The sequence below is a fragment of the Coffea arabica genome, chromosome 10e, assembly GCF_036785885.1.
Source record: "Coffea arabica cultivar ET-39 chromosome 10e, Coffea Arabica ET-39 HiFi, whole genome shotgun sequence".
NCBI classification, from domain to species: Eukaryota; Viridiplantae; Streptophyta; class Magnoliopsida; order Gentianales; family Rubiaceae; genus Coffea; species Coffea arabica.
In genome coordinates, this window is record NC_092328.1 from 42,236,774 (window position 1) to 42,259,918 (window position 23,145).

The 23,145-nt window shown below is 32.0% G+C and overlaps 2 long non-coding RNA genes across 4 annotated transcripts; both read left to right on the forward strand.

Annotated features, from left to right (window-relative positions):
* The first annotated feature begins 372 nt into the window (after window positions 1-372).
* Window positions 373-2,705, forward strand: LOC113712070 (uncharacterized). The gene is made up of 3 exons (XR_003453220.2): window positions 373-643; window positions 1,763-1,840; window positions 2,532-2,705. It is a non-coding gene; the product is annotated as an uncharacterized lncRNA (long non-coding RNA).
* An 11,175-nt stretch (window positions 2,706-13,880) lies between these two features.
* LOC140015019 (uncharacterized) lies at window positions 13,881-19,753 on the forward strand. 3 transcript variants are annotated; one of them, XR_011821781.1, is made up of 6 exons: window positions 13,881-14,095; window positions 15,292-15,427; window positions 17,665-17,816; window positions 18,568-18,927; window positions 19,009-19,235; window positions 19,643-19,753. It is a non-coding gene; the product is annotated as an uncharacterized lncRNA (long non-coding RNA). The 3 variants fall into 3 exon arrangements; XR_011821782.1 differs by lacking the exon at window positions 19,643-19,753 and adding an exon at window positions 18,374-18,422 and having other exon boundaries at window positions 19,009-19,436; XR_011821780.1 differs by lacking the exon at window positions 19,643-19,753 and having other exon boundaries at window positions 19,009-19,436.
* The last annotated feature ends 3,392 nt before the right edge of the window (window positions 19,754-23,145 follow it).

Sequence of the window (23,145 nt, forward strand, 5' to 3'; positions counted from 1 at the left end):
CGCGCGCGTCGATAGTTTCCCAAAAGTCGTGCCGGTACAAACTAATTGGAGATTTGAGGAATTAATACTTGTGAGGATTCATGTTTTATTTTTAAAATAATTATTTTTATAATTATTTACCCTACTATTAGTTAATTGTATTATCGTTACATGAATTACTCCTAAATTGCGCCTTATCGCGCGCGAATCGAAAGTTCGTGTCAAAACGGTTAAGTGGAGATTTAAGAAACTTATACTAGATTACTAAGAGTGAATAATTATATTGTTAAAGGAATTACATTTGAGGATTAGTGCACAAGTGAAACAAACAAGAGAGAAAACGGTGGTACGACACCCGCGCACGACACTATTCCTAGTTGACTTTTGTTAGATTTTTTGCCACAAATCCCTTAAGCTTCCAAAGGAAGCTTCACAACACAAAACCCTCTCTCTCTCCTCTCCATAGCTCGGCCGAAACAGCAAGGAAAAAGAGGAAGAAGAGCTCCACTTCATCTTGCACCATTTAGCTTCCATTTCCTTCACAAAACACCATCCAACTCACTTACTACTTGGAAATTAACTTGAGCTTGGAGGAAGACTTCGTCTTGGGGGATTTCTTGGAGCTTTAGTGGTGGAAATTTCTGGTTCTTCAAGGGTTCAAGAGGTAAACCCATCAACTCTTCAACCTTTCCATTTCCTTCAAGATTTACGGTTGGATTTGCAAGGGTTTGAACCCTAAGCATGAAACTAGGTAAAGGATTTGAGGAACTCACTTTATCTTGTTTTAATGTCTAAGATAGCGGCCTTGAGGAGACTTCTAGGTAGCTGCCTTGAGGATTAAATGCTTGTTTAATATTGGTTATGTGTTGTATGAGATGTATATGGTTAGAGAGTGAAGAAAAAAAAAACCAAAGGAAGTTGGTGTATGAAATTGGCCGAATCTGTCCAGTGAATTTCATGCATGCCTTTCGAATTTTTGTTGGTTGTTTGGCTGTGAAATTGGTAGGTATATGTTGGATATTGTGTGTAGAAAGTTTTTACCAAAAACCATTTGATTTGGTTGCGCAAAACTTGAAATTTCGAAATTGGAAGAAATTTGGAAAACATGTTTAGGTTGTCTGAACAGTGTACCTTTGATCGAACCTAACTCTTTGTTCCAGTGGTGAAAGTTACCGACTTTAAGCTGCTATATCTTTACGCTCAAAACTCCAAATTTAGTTCCATTTGTCCTGTTTGAAACTTTTTTTGGAACTCATATTGTGTTACAAATTTCAAAGGTTAGTTCATTTTTTGTGAATTTTGCCGAATTTTCAAAGATTGCCGAAAAACATGATTGAAACTGCCTTGCTTGTTCAGATCAGCCACTTTGAGTTAAAAATTGAATGCCTTCCATTTAGAATCTTGGAAAAATGTCCTCTAGGAACTTTTAGTACTTTGAACCAAGATTCCAATGGTGTAAAGTTTTCCAATTTTGGACCTACTGAGTGCAAGTTCTGATTTTTTCTAAATTTGACGCGTAAAACTGAAATTTTCTGACTTGATGGGAAATGAGTTTTGGGAAACTTTTCACTAATCTTTGATATTAATTGATTGTTTTAAACTCGATTTCATGAAGGAAATCAGTTTCTCTTGTGTTATTAAACCCTCACTTTTGAATCTCGATTTTCGAGATATTGAGGTTTTTTGAGACATTGTTTTAATTGGAAAACGAACGTACATTCTTCCTTGTTTGGCAAGGAGTTTGTAAGTATTTATGGGTAATAGTTAATTGTTATGTTTCCAGGCGCTCAAGAGGATCTTGAAGAGAATCCCGAAGCCGACCATTAAAGATCTTTTGCACTTACTCCCTTATTGTGATTTGGTGAGTTTCAAGTGCATGATTTGTTGTAATTATGTGAATTGCTTCTTATGGATTGAATGGTTTATAACTGTTGAGTCGAGTGTGTACGTTATCACACTTGTTCTCTTTTAACTGATGGTACAACTGAACTGCTCATAACCGATGGTACAATTGAACTGCTCCTAACTAAATTCTGTTTGGATGACTGAATGTCGTTGGAGTGAATCTCCTCGACCTATAACTGAATTGGGGGATGCCCAAATCTCAATTGACCGGCCTTGCGACTCGAGCCAGCAAGGGCTTGGTCGAGAAGCTCGGTGAACCATGAGATAACTGTATTCTTGATTTATTAAGAGATCTCGCTTGGCCTACTCGAGTAGTAGTGCCTTTTATAGAAGTATGGGCCCGGGGCGGTTGTAATGGTGGACGGAACTGTGAAGAAAGTGGAGTTCTATGGACCTAATGCCGACCCGGTTGATGGAGTATCATCGCGGGGAGATATTTGAACGAATCTTGGCGTAGCAAGTGGAAACTAACTCCTGAGAGCTCCTGTATCCTCATTGAATGTGTTTAATTGAAAATTGTGAATTTGCTTAAATGTCACAGCTTTATTTCTCGCTTAAATGCTATTGCTACTTGAACTATGTGTTTGCATGTTTTCTTGGCCTCACTGAGCGTTAGCTCATCCCATTAGATTTGTTTTCCTTAACAGGGGCCGAATTGGAAAGAGTTATGGAGAAGCCGACTTGAGGCACTTTTGATTAGGGTTTTGAATGTATTTGACTAGATATCTTTTGGAAGTTGTATATTTTGGAAATGTGGATGTACTTTGAAACTTATGAGGTAAGATTGAATATTCATGTATGGAAATGACTTCTTGTCTTTATTTCGACTTTCATTATTAGTCGTTATCCTTTAAGTTTGAACTGGAATTGTACTGAGTCCTGGCGAGAGTTGGGCAGGCGTCCCGCCGATACCCTTTTGTTCGCCTTAGAGAGAAGTGGGGGCGTCACAAGGAGAATCTTTTAAGTATTGTAATGCACGTCTTTAGGAGCAAAGTCAAAAAATCAAAGGAAAAAGAGAAAAATGTCCCTCACATCTATTCTTCAACTTATTTTCCTAGCCAAGAATGTGGCATCAACTGCTTTTGGCTACATGCTATTGGTGTTACCACCAGCCACAACTACTGTTTATCACAAAATTTCACTAAAATTCAACTCTTCACTCAGGTTTTTTTGCGTAGAATCTAATTTTAATATTAAATTTTCAAAAAAAAAAGAATAAAAAAAGATTGGCAGATAGAATCTAACATAACTAATATCGAAAAAAAATGTTAGTGCTTTTTCTATTAATTGTATGATTTTAGAAAAAAAAGAAACTAATATCGAAATCAAATTCTATTCACCAGTGTTTTTTTTTTATATTTTTTACCCACATTCATTTATTTTTTATAAAACTAATATTAAAATCATATTTTACGTGAAAAATTGAGTAGAGAGTTAAATTTTGGTGAATTATTGTGATGAAAAGTGAAGGTAGCCAATGACTACACCACAAGCACAAGAGCGAAGGAACTATGACAGGTGTCATATTCTCGACTATAAAAATAAGACAAAGTAAAAAGAAGTGTGAAGGGCATTTTTTTTTCCTATGATCTTCTGATTTTGCCCCTAAAGTTTGTAAGGCATGAGATGCATATGATTTATTTTAGACAAGAATATTTTTAAAAATGAACCAAGGGACTAAAAGTATACATTTTTCATTTGTGAGGGACGAAAAATCATTATTTCATATGTGAGGGACGTAAAAAGTACACAGTCAATATGTAAGGGACAAAAAAATCATCATTTTGTATGCCAGGGACGTAAAAGGTGCAAAGTCAATATGTGGGACTATTTGTATGATTTTCTCAAATTCAAGTTTATAAGTAAACTATACAAGCTACTTGAGCTTGACTCAAACTCGGCTCTAAATATTTGGTTGAATCCGATTCGATAAATAAATAAATCAAACTTAAACACAATTCCAAGTTCGTTAAAGGAAAAATTGCACCAATCGACCCTCACATATTAATAATACGAAATTTTTGTCCCTCAAAATCAAAATGAACAATTTTAGTCCTTAACAATGTAAAATGCTCGCTTCTAGTCCCTGGTCAATTTTTTGTCTGAATTTTGACCGAATTCTATCAGATTCCATCATTTTTCCTAATGGGTTTTGTAGATTTTCCACCCTAATTTGTTGGAAAGTTATTTCAACAAATTTTACAACTTGAATTTGGCATCAATCAAGTTCTCAAATCATTTCAACCAAGTCCCAAACTTCAAATCAAATTAAAATCACCATGCAAACACAAATCAAAGGATCAAATGAGAAATCCAAGACTCTAAATTTTCTACTCTATTTTTTTATCATAAAATATGAATAAAGTTGCAATCAAATTACATCCAATGATTGTTAGTGGTTGTTTATATTAACCTTAAGTGAAAGCCATCACCTATTAAACCTATAATCTTTATGGTGATTACTGAGAAATAAATCAACAACAAAATTGTGAAATGCATACCTAGGGATGCAAACTAGTTGAATCGATCCCAAACAGTGCTATGCTAGAGTTCGTGCTCGACCTGCTATAGCATTGTTCAAGATCGAACTCGACTCCATTGAGTTGAAATTCTATAAATCAAGTTCGATTCGAACCTAATCGAGCTCGATTAGAAAACGAGGTATTTTGGAAATTTGCAAGAACTTAGTACCTATATATGTAATTTACTATACCCTTATATACACACACACATATATATATACATATATATATTATAAATATATTTATATATATATATATAATACGTACTGCTCGACAATGCTTGTGAGCTATCGAGATTAACTAAAAGTGATCGATACTCGACTCGTTTAGCTAAACGAACATCTCAAGTTTAACTCGAACTCGGTCAATGCCAAGTCAAGTCGATCGTTTGACTGATTGGCTAGCGAGCAACTTGCGAACTGCTTGGTTCGTTTGCACCCCTAAGCGTACCTAAATTTATGTTGATTGAGTGGTACTTGAATCTTTAGAGTCTTCGGATGGCCTGCCAGATCAACACACATTAGTTGTTCTTTTGAGAGAGTCCTTTAGTTTCTTTGGTATCACCCTTGATGATGAGATATCAAGAGATAGTAATTGTGTAGTACTAAAATTACGGATTCAACAATCTGTCATTTGAACTATATATATAATTTTATAATTATACTTTACAATTAACCATGTGAACTCAACTTCACTGTCATTATGAAAATATATCTACAACCAATTCAATTCGTTAATGACCCAAACATAGGATCAAAGTGATTTTTATTACTATTTCGTAGCTCTACCTATCAATGGTCGCATATGTTGATACAATTGAATAACATGAATTATAATGTGGATGCATAGTAAGAAAATTTCATACAATATGATCTTAACATGCCTCTATTTAACTAGTCCACTTGAAACCTTTTGTGGGATCAAATCATACTAAAATCGGAGTGCAAATAAATTTAAACTTTATTTATGCATAAGATATCCTTAAAATATTAACAACCAAAAAAAAATCAATGTTATAAGAACATTTAGGATAACAAACTTTCACTAAAATTAAACATCATTTAATAACTTGATACCCATATAAACAATATGCTTATAGAATACTTTGAGTGGCAATCTCTCAGTAAGCAGATTTGTAACCATAAAATTTGTTTTAATATTATATATAGACAACTATTTGCTTTGTACTTTTTCTTTAATAGCCAAGAACTTGATATCAATATGTTTTGATTTTGTCGAGATCCTGTTATTTTCATAATATTAAATTGCTGACTTATAGTCATAAAATAATTTGATTGATCTTTCGATACTATCCACTAGACGTAATTTTGTTACAAAATTTTGTAATTCAATTCCATAATTGGATGTCTCATAACAAGTTATGAATTCTATAGTCATTGTAGAAGAGGTTATAAGAAACTGTTTAATACTCTTATAAGATATGGCACCCCTAGCCAATAAGTAGATTTAGTCTAATCTTGATTTCATACTATCTTGATATCCAACATAATCAAAATCAGTATACCTAATGATCTTGGATTTATCTAATCTTTGATACGTAAGCATGTAATCTTTTAGTTGTGTAAATATTGCAAGACCCATTTGGTTGCTTTGCAATGATCTAATGCTAGATTACTTAAATATCTATTCAATATCCTAGTAACGTAAGTAATATCCGAACACGTATAAATTTAAATATACATTAGACTCCTTACTACTGATGCATAAGGAATCTTTTGCATTTTCTTTTTCTCAAAAGTATTCATGAAACATTAATCGAGACTAAACTTGTTTCTTTTTTGATATACAACGGTGTCATTTGATTTACAATTTTGCATGTCATATTTTTAAAAAACTTTTTTGATATAACCTTTTTGTGATAATCCAATAATACTCCAAAAGTAATCCCGATGTATTTATATGTCTAGTACAAAAGATGTGTCACCAAAATCTTTCATATCAAAATTTTTAACTGGAAATTTCTTAATTTTATGCAATAAGTCTATATCATTAGTGACAAGTAAAATATCATCAACATATAACACAAGAAAAATATACTTGTTCCAACAAAACTTATAGTATATATAATCATCAACTAAATTTATCTTAAAATCAAATGAGAGGATCACTTGATGAAACTCGAAATACTATTATCGAGATGCTTGTTTGATTCCATAGACGAATCTTTTAAATTTGTAAGCCATATTTTTGAATTTTTTGATACAAAGTTTTCTAGTTGCACCATATAGATCGTCTTATCAATATTATCATTGTAAAATGCTGTCTTTATATCCATTTGGTGTAACTCAAAATTGAAATGTGTTACTAATGTCATTATGATCCTAAAAGAGTTCTTCTAAGAAACCAAAGAGAAAGGTTTCTTTATAGTCAATGCCTTCGTTCTATGTAAAGTCCTTAATGACAAGGTGAGTTTTGTACTTTTTCAGATAATGTCTCGAATCCCTTTTGATTTTAAATATTTCTTTACAACCAATGAGTTTCGCTCCTTCTATCAATGGAATAAAATCTCATACATCATTGTTTTTCATGGATTTAATCTCTTCATTCATATATCGATTCACTTTTGAGAATTTAAACTTTCGAAAGCATGACGAAAGTTGATTGGATCACTTTCCATCATTCTAGTGTTATCCTAATATTCTTGAAAAAATACGATGTAATCATCTAGCACTGTACTTCTTCTTTCTCAATAGATATTTTTAGTGACACTGATTCTTGAGGTAGTATAATTCGTTCTTCCATAATAGTTTCTTAAATGAGAGATTTTTCGACATTATCTTGATTTGTTATATCATGAACAAGGTTAAGAATAACATCCTGATCAAGATTAATGACACCTATGAGAATATTAATATATATTTTTTCAATGGCAAGATCCTTAAATGTATTTCCTCCTCCAAACTCGATATCCTCAAAAAATCGAGCATTTCAGTCTCAAAAATTGATTTAGTAATGGCATCATAAAATTTATAATTCTTGGATCTTTCAGAGTATCTAATAAAAAAAATAACTAACTATTTTTGAATTCAGTTTCTTTTCATTTGACCTATAGGACCTTGCCTTAATTGGACGTTTTCAAATGTATAAAAGTTTCAAACTATGTTTCTCCCATTCCAAAACTCATAAGAAATTTTAGTAGTTCTTTTTGTTAGAATTCTGTTAACAATATATGTTACAGTCTTAAGTGTTTCTCCCCAAAATGACTCTGAAAAAGTGGAATAATAAATCATATTTCTTTTCATGTCCTTAAGCGTCCTATTTCATTTTTCAATAACACCATTCATAGTGGGTGAATTAGGCATAGTATATGATGAAACGATACCGTATTCCTCTAACTATTTAGCATATGATTTTGGATGTTATTTACCTGAACTGTTATATCTATTATAGTACTTACAATCATGATCAGATATGACGTTTTTTATTCTTTTGTTGAGTTGGTTCTCAATTTCAGTTTTAAAAATTTTAAACACGTCTAATGATTATGACTTTTCAGAAATGAAATGTATGTAACCATTTTTGAAAAATCATCTATAAATATTATAAAATATTATTGACCATTTCAAACAGATGTACAAAATTAAATGACCCACAAATATCTCTATGTATAAGTTCTAAGATGTCCAAATTTTTGTTGATTTCAAATCTTCTTTTATTGGTTTGTTTCTACTTTATATAGTTAACACAATCGTCAAATTTTATAAAATTCAAGGGATCAACAATTTCATTTGACACAAGTCTTTTATTTCTCAATCTGGAGATATGATCCAATCTCTTATTGATTAATTTTCTCTTTGCTCTTCTAGTACTCAAATGCAGAGATTTATTAAATGAAATAATTGTATTAATTAAATATAGATTATCATAATATAATAAAGAATCAGAATCAATCAATTTTAAATCATGAAACAATTTAAACTTTCAATTTTCAAATAAACAAAAATAATTGAATTTGTCCAAAATAGAAAAAATTAAATTTCATTGAAAAGACAGTACAATAAATGTTTCATTAAAATTCAAATAAAATTTAATTTTTAACAATAATTTAAAAACTACTATTGTCTCAAATTGAACTATCTTGCCATTGCCCACATAGATATATCTTTCACTATTATTAGATTTTCAGTAATTTAGGCAATCCTGCATAAATACACCATTGTGAGTGGTTGTAGCAGAATCTATCCACCATATGTGTTTAGATACCGAAGTTAAATTAATTTTAAAATAAACTAAATTAAAAAAATACCTTTTTTACCACATCAAACATGGTACTTGGTGTGATGCTTATTTTTATACCCTTCGGTTCCATAAAAGAAATAACCATTCTTTTTCGGTTCAACCGGTCTCTTTTGTTGTTTGTTTTGAGGTGCCATACCTACAGTTTTCTTATCCTTCTTTCTCTTATGTTATTTGCTTTTATTATTAGTAATTGAGACCAGATAAACACTCTCTATCTGATCTTACTTCAACCTTTCCTCTTCCTCTATATAGTGTGAAATGAGTTTATTCAGAAATCAAGTCTCTTTATAATAGTTGTAACTCATTTTAAATTGATTAAACTGTGCAGGAAGAGTTATCAAAATCAGATGCACTAGTAACTTCTTGGAGAGTACTAAGGTAAGCGCATTCAACTTAGAAACAAGATGAGACATCTCTATGATATACTCATTGATATTACCTTTATCACTATATCTCATTAAAATTAGACGTATTAAGAACGTAATTATTTCAATTTTTTTTTATTTTTGACAAACCTTTTTTTAATGTCTTGAAAGAACGCCTTAGTTGTAATTGTCGTTTTTAACATTGTTCCTCTGAATACTTTGAGAATGACCCATTTCAAAATACTAATATTCCATTAATATTTCATTTTTGGACAAAAATATTAACTTCTAAGTGATATCTTGGTGCTGTAATAAATATTGACAATAAGAACATGTCAAAAAAAAAAATTTTCCTCTGGGTCGATTTATAATTTACATGTAAAATCTGAATAATCACTAGATATTTATTACCACAAGTGCACATGTAAGTTTGTTAAATATTGACTTTTTTTTTGGTTGATCAATATTTACAAAATTACAAGTACCAAAATAGTTATATTTTAAAATAAATTAATTTTTACAATAGAGATCACTTTGATAGCATATTATTTCAATTAATTTATTTCGATATATATATAATCATACCGATATTTAAATTTAAAATTACACAATTTTAGATCAAAATCAACCTTAGTCAAACTAATCAAATTAGTCAATTCTGGTCAAACCAATCAATTGGATCAAAGATCCATATTCATAAGTTGACCCAAAATTTATCACTTAAATCTAGAATCTTCTTGAAATCCATAAATGCCTTATTAAACTATATATTTAGTGGGTTAAACTTTTGGAATTTGTAAAGCTTAAATATCTTGTTTAACTTTATTAGAGTTGACTAAAACTAGAGAAATCCTAATTACCTTAACGTAAGTATAGGCATAATGACTCTTAAACAAGAAAACAAGTCAAAAGTTTAAGTATTAACCAAATTAATATTCTTGATCTCATAATTCTAAAGGTATACCCACAGTTTTAATAATCAACAAAGAAAGCCATGTCCATAAAACTTAAAAAAAAAAAAAAAACTAGCATATCTACAGATAGTCTAAAAACATGAGAGCCATGAACATGAAAGTTAACTTTTTGCCTTAATACATGAGACAGTAAAACCATGAACATATTGACTTTATTTCTCATATATTTCATCCACAGTTCTGAAAAGCACTGGATCCAACGGATCCAATACAAACGAATACTAGTTATGCAAGGGTGCAACTTGTTTGGTAGTAGTCTTCTGGCCACTAAAACAATAAAATCAAAATTAAAGGCATAAAACACAAGAAACCTAAAATAAAAGTAATAAAAATGAACTAAAAATGAATTGGGTTACCTCCCAATAAACGTCTTTTTTAACGTCTTTGGTTAGACATTGGCATATTTGTTCAAGAAGGATAAAGTCTTGTAATTCATTTCAGTGTTTCATCCTCTACGTAATCTTGATAATTTTCGTAAGCAAAGTGATCATTAAGTACAAAAGTTACTTCTTTTCATTGATTAGTAGATGGCGCTAAACAAGTAAACAATGACTTTAATTCTTCATTCACTCCTCCATCTTGAGCAATTACCAATTCAAGATATTGGCCATCACAACTCCTAACTTATTTTTGTCATAAAATTTAAAAACTTCTGCTTATAACAAGGTCAATTTCAGTAACAGAAATTATAGAATAAGAATTAGGAAAACATTGGCTAGAAAATGGAGGGGCATCACCACATTTGAAAATTATTCATTGGATTCATTTATTAAAGTGATTTGAGGTTTGGGTCTCATTTCTTTCTTTTCAATTGTATCTTTGGATCCTTCTCCTTGAGACTCTTTTAGTTCCTTGTCACTTGTCGTGATAATTGCACTTTCATCTTTCTTAAGATTGATAATGATTTGTGAAGACAATTTTGCACAAAATAGAGAAGCCAATTGCTTCACTGTAGATATCAATAGATACATTTGATCCTCCAGATTTCTAATTCTCATTTCTGTCTCCTGTTGAAATTGAAATGTATTAGTAACTAGTAATTCAACAGTTTTTTCAAGAGACATCTGGTTTGGATGATAGTTGTTACTGTTGATATTTATGTTGAAAATCTATTGGTCTTGCTGCATAATTAAAGTTGGAGTTGTTCCACCATTCTTAATCATACATGTTTGAATAAGGGTCATACCACATTGGAAACAAGGTTGAAAAATCTCAAAAAATATTGATTGAGGCACTCAGGTCATCTTAAAATGCGGAGTACATGTCAGTTGAATGACTTGAGACATAACAAATTCTATAGATTGCAATAGCCAATTTTTTTACAAGAGAGACTAGTGTATATAAATGTTGAACATTAAAAGAGACACAAGTCTCATTAATCCTATTAGTAATAAAATCCAGTCTATCATCAAAATATTGAATATTAATAGCTATAAACTAATAAAAAATAAAAGAAAATAAATAAAAAAGGCACCAGTCCCTGACAATGGCGTCAAAATTTGTGGGTATCAAACCATCAAAATTTAAATTTCTATTCTAAAAATTTAAATTCAAGTATAGCGATAAGTAGGGTCATCTTCTCAGGGATTGAATGATTTATTTTCTTCTAAAGCAAAAATTAAATAGGGATTTTGGAAAATTAAAAAAAATCAATTTAAGTAAAAGCAATCAAATGAAATAAAATTTAAATTAATTCAATAATAAGCAAGCTCTAACCAAGGAAAAAACTTCGAAAATGGTTCATACAACTGCTTATTGATGCAATAACTATTTAATTTATTAATTAATAAATAGGTTATAATTGTCAAACAAGCGATAACAAGTAGCGCCCCCGCGTAACTGGTTGATGAGTTCTAAAGATATATGCAAAAATTTTAAAAGACTACTGGTCGACATGTCTATGTCTATGAGTCATGTTAAAATTGGCGAGTTCAAATTTTTTTATCAGAAAACTCCATATATTTTAGGTGTATCTGCATCTAAAATGATTGAAAAATTTGGAAACTACTTTCATCATATTGAATTCACCCCACCTTTTGTTTCACATCCTTAGCAGTGCGATACCCTTTTCCATGTTCAGGAAAGTTTCATTGTCCTATTTTTTTTTCTTCTGTTCTTTATTTCTTATGTTGAGGATAATGTAAGGATTAAATGTGGGGGGTAGTATATTAGAAAAATGCAAGTGTAGACATTTTTATTAAAATTTTTTGTTTATTTTTTCAAATTTTATCCAATTTTTGCCATTTCTTGTGCATTTTTGTGGTTATCCTTGATAAACAATGGTTAGTTCTCAAATCTGGCTATTGTTAAGATTTTATGTGCTAATGTGTTAAATATGATGTGGTAAGATCTAAGGGTATATTTTTTATGAATATTTGAGATTTCGTAACTTTTACAATTTTTGATTAATTTTTAGATATTGTAAATATTTTTCTAACATTTTTTATATAAATTGGTTCAACTATTAATCTTAGTCCTCCATTTTTAAAAAATGAAGCGGGCTTGTGTGGTCTTTACTTTTTTTTGTGCTTATTTATGAAAAGCATTTGGCTATATATGCTAGTCATCGCTACTTAATAATCGGGAGTTTTCACCATAAGTGTCGACTTTCTTATCAAAAAATAGTGATAACTATGAGTATATGATTCTTAAACGATGAGAGTTGAGTAATCGAATTTCTTCATTTGGTAGATGCCGGAATTCGCATCAAAAGACTTATTTTTTCCTGAAAAAGCAAACTCAACTTTGGGGAACATTTAAGAAAGAAAAATATTGTGCTAATAGTGAAAAATGAAAAAGTGCATATGAATATGGAAGTATGTGAATAATTGTGCTAGCCTGTAGATTCGAGAGTTTTAATATCGAGATTTTGTTTAATAGTCAAACCATTTTAGTGACAAATGCTTCTTGAATATCTTATATTCTTAAATTAAGTAGCCAAAAATTAGAAGAGTTCTTGATATTGAAAACTAATCGGAGAGACATCTCTTGGAGATTAGCAATTAATGCTTGACATTTGTTTTAATTATACTGGCAATAGATGATTTGAATAATAATCATTGTTTGAATTCAATTAATTAGTAGTACTTGATTAGCTACTCTAGTGCTTAAGAACTAGCACGACTTAGGTGTGGGGGGAATTGATACGGTGCATGTTGGTTAGTGAAATTGCTAATATTTTCTTGTGATTTTGATCAAATATTGCATTATTGTATTAATTCTACTCATATTTGACAATTAATATTGATTGTAGGAATACGTCAAGAAAAAGAGCAAAAAGTGATTTAATAAAGATATTTTCAATAGATGACTCTTAGCAAGTTCCATGTGGGCCTAGCCAAATCCTGCTGTCAAGCCCGGATGACTCGGAATTTGATTGAAGATTTGAAAGTTATCTTTATTAGTTATAGTATTCAATTAGTAAACATAGGATATTGTCTTTAGTAGTTTCTTTTTCCAAGTAGAAAAAATGCTATGTTTCTTTATTTCTTTTAATAGCTACAATCTAGGAGAAAAAAATAGGAAGTAGGGGCGGCTGACTATATATAGATATGAAAAATACAATCACTAATTCATTATTGTGCTTGTGCCTTTTTTTTTTAGAAAAAAGTGTTACTGTATTAAGTGTAATTAGGAATTTAGTATAAATGTATTCGTAAATTTAGTATAACTAATTAATAATTTCTATTAGTAGACATATATAATTATTAACATAATTGATAATATCAATTATATTACATATACTAGTATACATTATACAATACATATAACTAATAATATCATTATCATACGTTTGTGACTAATTAAATTAAATATTATAGATATAATTGTATACATATATATTTATATATTTATTTTTTCTAGCGAGTGGCGGGGCGGGGGATGCGGCGAGGGTATACTCCTCTGCCTCCCCCTCCGATTCCTAAACCAGGGAAAAAAAATTCCCCCCGCCCCACCCTATTAGCCCCCTGCGGGGTGGGAGTCTGTGGCCACCCATCCCCATTGCCATCCCTAGTGATTACTACTTCTGAAAGAGAAGAACTTTGGTTCATGATTGATTAGTCTCGGGTATCAAGCAAGAAACAATGAGGTCTCCTCTTCGCTTTTTCTTTTATTTTCTTATTGTCAAACGGTTATGCGACTTTCGTCAATAAAATTGCTTGGGTTATTCTTAACGGAGAGCAACTAATTTCTCATTCTAGTCAAGGGGTAACAAAGGATTTGGTTCAACTACAATTGTGAGATCTAATTATTTTTATCTATTACTTTTATTTGTTAGTATTCGTATGTTTTTTTTATTTAATTTCTCTTGATTGTTTTATTGTTTGAATATTAAGGATCTGATATTTAATTCAACCTAACAATCTAATGTCAATTAAGACATTTAAATCCATAATTGTTTAATTATCTTAAATTAGTAGTAACTACCATGATTAGTTTCATGTTAGGGAAATATATGATCTAATTTAAATAAACTCTGGTAGCATGTTTATTGATTAGAACAGGGATTTTCTAGTTTATTAATTAGAACATGGCTTTTCTAAATTGTTGGTAGCGCGTATCTAGAGTTATTTCTTGGTTAAGAAAGTAATTAACGGCGTACCTTAACCATCAACACGGTAAGAAAAAACTGATTGTCGTCGCTTATTTGGCAATTATAACTTATTTATTACTGAATAAATGAAATAATTATTGTATCAATGAGCACTTGTATGAACTACTTCCGATGTTTTCTCCTTGATTAGAACTTACTTATTATTGAATTAATTTATCTTCACTTTCTGCAAGTGATATGGAAAAATATTGACACAGTTATCCAGGTGGGAAGACTTGTGTTGTCCTGTCCCTCCTAGTCTTGCTATTCTTATTTGCGTCAAACTCTTTACTGCTTTGGCTGGGTTTGCTTAGAGTTTGACATGATTAAAATGGGATAATTTCTCTCAGTGTGTCAAAAGGTTTGACATTTAGAAGTAACTTGAGAATTTCATTAACGCTTAAGAGGCATGAGAACGTCATCACTCTTGGCTTTGTACAACTTGGGTTGGGGAAAGATGACGGGCAAGGGCGGGGGGAGGAGGAGGGAGGTGGCTAGCAGGGAATGGGAGGATTGCGGGGTGGGGGGGCGAAGGATGTTGAGTGGCGAGGGAGAAGAAATCTTTAAAATTTTTAAAAACACCCCAAAAGAATTTTAAAATTTTACAATGCTATATTAATGTTTTTGAAATACCAATGCTACCATAAAGTTTTTGAGAAATATCTAATCCCTATAGACCCTTAATTTTGCAGGATTCAGTTCCAGTGGAAGCTGCCAATCCAATGAACTCACTTGTGTCCGTTGCCGCCATGTCATCCACTGAACGCCGAATCCAAATCTTCAGCAGTGAAATTCCATTCCTTCTTACTGATATTCCTAGTAATTCAGGTGATGTTTACGTATATCTGTCATATACATTAGCGCAGGTTATTGAATTGCTATTTATCATATATATTTTGCAAATGCGTTTTCCTAGTGCATGGCTGATTTGGACCATCGGAATACTTGTTATTTGGATGGTGAATTGCAATATCTTTCTGATAATTTGCATTCGGTTCTGTTAAAAACATTCGCAATAGTTTATTTTATTAATTTCAGTATTATGAAATCCCTAGAATATCTATGGATGCTTTTATTTGTTTGGATACTTTGGTATAGAAGCGGGACATTGCAGCAGATAGCATAACAGGGGAAAGAAAATTCTTTGGATAAAGATTATTTGAAATTTTTTTGTGTCATTAACTGTAGCAATATTTTTGATGTTACGATGTATGTGAGAGGGGTATCTAGAAAGGTAGAATGTGATTGCAGAATGCATTTAGGAGTAATAGAAAAGTATTTCTTTTCAAATAAAGTAACTTTCAGTACTCGCCTTTGATTTCTGAGTATCATATTCTGCAGACGTCATTGCTAGTTGGCTGCCAACGTTGTTCTTCCTCCATTTAGAAAACAGAAGCTTTCTTACGTCTGTTTAGACCTTGATCTTCTATTGGCGATCTTCTCTTGACACAACTAGTCCATAGTTATGAGATGTAATCAGGGTACTCTATCAATTGTCACGGTTTATTTTGGTATTTTGCCCTACTATTTTTTGTTTAAGGGGCTTTGTTAAGTCAAAGAAACTGATAATGCGTGATAATTGATGTAATCGGTAAGGCAAATCAATGGCACATTTGGAGAATTCAGAATTTATGGTTTAGAAATTTGATTAGCTATTGATAAGTTTCCTTGGCTTTAGGGATCTTGAAAGAAGGGGATGGATGTGAAGAATGCTTCAAAACTGAATGTTGGTTTCTTTAAGAATCAGACTTGGCGGGATAATCATGAGGATATTTGACGCGGCACGAAAGCTTGGTCGGCATAACAACTTTATAGAAAAGCTTAGACATTGAATTTCCTCCAAACTTATAATAGCAATTTGGAATAGGATGAGAGAACATGCTTAAGAAGGTGAAAAATTGATTAGTAATTTTAGAAATCACTACTAGGAATCTTTAGGTATCACACCTAAAGTTGGGATGTATCACACAACACTAAGAAAGACCTTGAGTCTGTAGGAAAATTTTATTAATGACAAAAATCTGACTTCTATTTGTGGAGAAGTGGTTATTTATAGACACTAGAACAAAGCCAACTCCAATCCTAATTAGAACTTCTAACTAGAATAGAATTATAGTAGAAAGCTAGAAAGCTAAGCTTTCTTATTCCCCATAACTAAAATACTAATTACCAAAAATTATTGCTAAACAAAAAAATTCCATAAATCTAAAATTCCTGCAGCTAACCAAATTACTAAAATACCCCTACTGGTGAAAATCAGAAAACACACTCCATAGGATTCAAACCAGCTTCCAAGTTGGTTCGGTGTCATCAAAAGCATGCCAAATCAATGCTTAGGCATTCGACACATCCTTCTCACGCCTCCTATAAACCTTAGTGGATTTTTGCCACTTATCTGTATCAATATTGCAGAACGAAACTTTAAGCATCCTGGGCTCCTTTGTTTTGACTCATATGCAGTGAATAATGATCTTTGTCATTTGTATAGTTGGAGTATTAATTATCAAAATCAACTTGCAATTTTCCAGGGTAAGTAGAAACCTGGCGATGAGGGTGGTTTTGTGCCTTTGTGAGCAAACATGATCTATGATGATCATATTTATTCCACCTGCCAAGGTCTTTTTTATTTTGGGCAAAGTAGATAGTAGGTGATAAACTAAGTACAATTGTAGATGCACTATTGAAATATACCAATTCTTTCTTTTTATCACTGATTCCTCAAAATAGTTCGCAAATTAGGGTGAAATGTTGCAAAAAAAATTCTTATCGGGTTTTATACACTAGATTTGTTGGCAATGTGCTGTAGCTTTCTATGTTCTTGCTGGGACACATAAGGCTGACTTAAAACCAATTTAACGCAAGAGTTTGTTGTTTTTTGTAAAGTGTTGTTTTCAACTTCTTAAAAACTATGTTGTATAATTCTAATATAATGAGCAAACAAAAGTTCATACTTCACCTTCGAATATTGACTTAAAATTCTAGTGATGGATATACTTTTAAATCATGCAGATATGTGTTCTTTTTGGGGATCACACATGCTTATATTCTGATGTATTCTTTTTCAGGGAATAAAGAGGTTTAGATGGCTTGTTCGTCTTCTTTAACTTCCTGGGTTGCAAGATCTGCACGTGCTTTTCAGCTAGATGTGATTTCATGTATTGCTTCTGACCTCAAGGAGAAAGGAGCACTTAGGATGGGTTATCTTCACTTTCTGCAGGTGATATGGAAAAACATTGACACAATTATCCAGGTGGAAAGACTTGTGGTGTCGCGTCCCTTCTATAGTCTTGCTATTCTTATTTGCGTCAAACTCTTTACTGCTTCATCTGGGTTTGCTTAGAGTTTGACATGATTAAAATGAGATAATTTCTCTCAATTGGGTCAAAAGATTTGGCATTCAGAAGTAACTTTAGAGTTTCATTAACGCTTAAGAGGCATGAGAACGTCATCTCTCTTGGCTTTGTACAACTTGGGTCGGGGGAAGATGGTAGGCAAGGGCGCGGGGAGGAGGATGGAGGTGGCTGGCGGGGAAAGGAAGGATGGGGGGCAGGACATTGAGTGGGGAGGGAGAAAAAATGTTCAAAATTTTTAAAAACACCCGAAAAGAATTTTAACTTTTTATAATACTATATTTAAGTTGAAAAGGTTGGGTTTTTGATATCATTGAATGAACCTGCTCTTGTATCACTTTCTCTAGTAAATATCTTCTATGATTTATCTTTGTATGTTTCGCCTTATTCTTGGGGAGTTTATTTTTAATTTTTTTGCTAGCAGCCGTCATCTTTTCATTGTGTTTGGACCTTTGGGAGAAGCCTCCCACTGGGTATTCTTCTTCTTCTATGCCTACCTATTTTATTTGCAAATTTTTTCCATTCTTTTTTTTTCTGATTTTTTTAAAGATGTATTTGGGGATAAATTGGTAACTAACGTTATTCCTTTCCTTTTGTTTTTTATGGTTATTCTTGCAGCTTTTATAAGCTTAACACCGATGTCACGTTTGATTCCTCAAAAAATAGAGGACAGGGGTGTGGAGTTCTTAGAGATAGTGGGGGAAGGGTGGTAACAACCTTCCTGGAAGATTTTGAGGAGGCCACAGTTGGTGATGTGACGCTACTCAAATTGAGAGCCATGGCCCACTTTGTAGAGCAAGCATATAATCACCTTGTAACCGAGGGAGAAAGCGACATAAAATTAATCCTCGAAGGTGATTGCTTGGATGCCTTTGTCGCTTATCAGAAGTACAAAAAAAGTTTGACTGAGAACAAGAAAAAGACAGATATGGGGAAGCCGAAACCAAAGACACCGACTCACTTTGTGCCCTTCTGCAGGTAAAACAAGAAAGACATTGTAAAGTTTTTAAATGATTTGAACTTTTTTTATTTGATGATGATTTTCTTGAATTGTCTCAGACGGATACATCAGGTAGAGACCCGATGTTCCCAGTTTCGTGCCGTCCATGTAAAAAGGACGCGCTACGCACTCGCAAATTTGGAATCAAAGCATAGGGCTGACAAGGTCAAGAGGGGTGAGGAACTATATGTCAAATATAGGCAAATATATTACGAGGATTCGAGGAATGCCAAGACAATGGAGATGTAGGAAAGGAGCTGTTGCTATAGCAATTTATTTTCGAAAGGTATTGTTCTACTGTTCTATTTGGAGCTTGCCCTGCAATTTCTTAGTGTTTTGCAAACTTTTGAACTCTTTCAAGTTTGTATCCTGTTCTTTAATTTTTTTCAGTTTCTATCTTTATTCACATCACAGCGCTTTGTAGTCTAATTGTTTATGTTAAATCTGGACATGCTAACATGAATCATAATTTTCTTTAATTCCACAATTTTCAAGGTGCGGTGCATTTTGATGTTGACACAACATGAGCATGTAAAATGGCTTTCACTTACAAAAGGGAAAAAGATAGAAAAAAGATTTGTCCCCAAATGGCACTCTCTCTCTTCGTACTTTTTCTTTTCCACAGCTGAACTCACTCCTAAAGCAAAAAAGATCAATATGCTTCTGTTTAATCTTTTCCCATCTTTCTAGCAGTTTTCATCTCCATCAGATTTTTGAAGAAATTGGAAAGCAAATTCTATATCTTGAATTTTCCTGATCCCATCCGATTCAAATGGGAGGTAATTAAGCTTTCTTTTGCCTACACTTAATTTGTATGGAAATTTTAATACATAGAAGGATATCTATTGTAAAACTTGCAATATAAGATTCTTACTGTGTTTTCACATTTTTTTTAAAAATATAATGTGATTTGAAGTGGAATTATGGAACTTTGGTTTCAAAATTCAATCTGCAATGTCTTTTGATTCACACATATGTGATTTTAGCCCACTCTTCTAGGTTCTGAAATTAAACTCCGTTCATTTTTGTGGTTTTTTTCCGTAAAAATTGGCACTATATCTGTAGATACCATCTACATTTACATGAAAATTTTCTATCCTAATTGTCAAAAAAAAAAAAGATGCTAGGCAGTGTATTCTTATTAAAACTCCCAGGTATATTTTTAGTGAATTCTAGGCTAAGGAAATTCGTAAAATGAGTAAATCAGAAAATTGTGAGTTAGAGCCTTACTTGTTCAAGGTGTGAAGATGAAAGACTCTTTTTTTTTGGTTTCCGAACCGAAGAACCCATTGGAATAATGCATGACAAATTCATGTTTACAAGTCTCGGTCAATCTGGCTTTTGACAAATGTATGGTATTAGTACCACTATTAAATGACAAAGAGTCATTTCGAAATTTTGAATGGGTAGATTCATTTCCAATATGGCTATCACAGTTAGCTAGTAAGGATATGGGGTAGTTACCCTTTTTGTAATTAACTCTTGTAATATCAAGTGTTAATATCTATAAAAATTTGTTATCGTTTGTAAAAAAAAAAAAAATGACAAAGAGTCTAATCATTCCAACTAGAAGTATAACATATAGATTTCATATAGTCAGCCGTGAAGCCAATCAAGTCTTAATTGTGAAAAGAATTTCCAAAACCTATGTAAAACCTACCTTGGTCCAGACATGCTTAAGGCTTATAATGATGAATCCAAAACCTTGAAAAATAAAATAAAAAAATAAGATAACTATAGAAATAATAATGAAATTTGTAGTCTTACATGTTCACGCCTTGAGGATGTTGCATTCTGTCTTCTCTTTGAACAATTCCTCCTTTCATTTAGTATAACTATCTGCACACAACTTTCTTTCTTTTGGGTTTTGGTCTTTGACAAATGGAGTTAAGGAAAGAAATAGATTGTTTAGTAGTAGTTTAATATCTTGTCAAAATCGTTTTGTTTAAGGACTCCCACTACTACTATTTTATCCAAGAGTAGGTTAGTTTGAGTAGATGTTTTTGTAACTTAGTGGTTGAGATAAGATAGGATACCAATAAAAACCTCTAAAAATATAATTGATGTAATTAAACTCTCGAAACTTCTTATCCATGCGGAGAAAGACCATATGTACAAATTAGGTCTAGTTTGAGTAATGCATATATGACCAAACTCATGTAATCTGCCAAGCCAATTTGATATTTGTGGTGATAACAAAAAAAAAAAAAATTATCATCGTATTCGTATTGTTATAAAACTCATTGAGATGCTCAAAATCTTCTGCATAAATTATTGTCAAATATTCATATTACAATATAATGACTTTGTCATAGCATTAGTAAAATATTTAGCTATGTCTCTTCTAGCAAAGAAAATTAGATTTTTAAAAGCTAACAAGGAAATCTTCTGAGAAAACCATTGTCGAATTCTTTTCGTGAAATATGCTCACTTTTGGCTTAATGTACAGGGCACATTAAGCTAAAACGTCGCTTTTTCAGTCTTTTTTTACAACTTTTACACAAATGAAACATATTGCAAATGATAATATGCTTTATACTACTGGAAACTCCACTTTGAGAATGAAAGATTTCATAAGGGATCACTCAAAATTTTTAGTTAGAAGATATGCGAAAAATCAATTAAAGTCAAGCTTTATAGATTTTCAAGTTTAATTCAACCAAATTTGGGGACTTTGAAAATCTGACCCAAACATCAAAGGAACTAGTACCATGTTTATAGAGGAAGCCCATGTGGTCTAGCTTCAAATAATCTAAACTACTTGTGGAATTTTTTTTTTTTTTGTGTGCTGGAGAAGGCAATAGGTCTTTACTTAGGAACTAGATGAGGTGATGAGATACCTTTACTATCAAAAGACAGCAATTACTTAATTGGTTAATTGAACTTGGTGGACTATTGAAATTTGTTAACCCTTCAAGCAAATTTAGGCTCATTTTTTGCAAAGTGATTTGTGCACGAGTTGCTTTCCCTCCAAACATGCACCGACATTCCCAGTCCTATGGTTTATAGGTTTGAAAAACTCGTAAGGATACACTTCAAGAACTCTAGGTGTTTAAACTCATCTAAGGTCAAAGAGATCATTCTTTTCATCCTCTAATTCATGGGTTCAAACAATATCTTTAGTTTCTAACTAAAAGCTTACTTGATTCTTAGAATCAACTTTTGAACCAAAACTTAAGAAAATTTAACCATAAAATCCCTAATTGATGAATTGCTTTTCATGGCAATTGTTTTAGTGTATTTCTAAACATAAATGCATGTCACATTCCATCACCAGTGCCCATTAAGATTATACAACAAGCTTTACACATAAGCTACCAATAAACAAGCGCATACCTTATCATGTGTATTCTAGCAAATTCTCCAACCTTTTGACCCTTTTTGAAGCCTAATTTCTTGGATACATAATTATGGTGGGAGAACAATCATTATTCTTCATATCCTATTTTCAATTCAATAACTAACTATTAGTCCCTTGATTTCTATCCTATCCATGGCAAATCATCCAAAAGACAAGGTACAAATTAGCACCCAATTTTTGGACTTGGTATCATGTGTTAGCCTTAAATGTCATATCTTTCTAATGCATTTACCCTTGGCAATCTTCTACGAAAGGATTACTACCACTTGTCTATATCCATTGATTAGTATGGGGTAAGATCAAACTTCTATTAGTTATTGCTACTAAGGGTAGTAGTTTGACCAGAGTAATATAGTTGTAGCGTTAGCAGCAGTTTAGTTAAGATAAGAAAGAACTATTCATAGAGCTCTTGAAGCAAAATGGCCCCAGAGTGTTTCATTCTCCTTTCCTTCAATGAGGTTTCATCCTCGAAACCTAAGCAACGTAATACTTAAGCTGAACCAACATGATTAGCAATGTCTTTGCAATTCATCTTGCAATTAATCTTGCACTGCCAAGATTAGATCACCTCAATTAATTCATCACGCTTTTGCTGCGTACTCAAATTTCCATGCCAATTTACAATTTCGTCGCAATATACCTTAAATGAACATAATATCACTCATAAGTCTGAGATTCAAAATATCGGCCTATAATGCACTATAGAGATCATATCCTATAAAAAAGCGAACACCATAAACATCATCACTATGATTTCAACTTAAGATATGCTTACAATCACAACTTCATCACTATTGCAAAAAGTGAACATTATCTCGATAAGTGGATTCCTTCC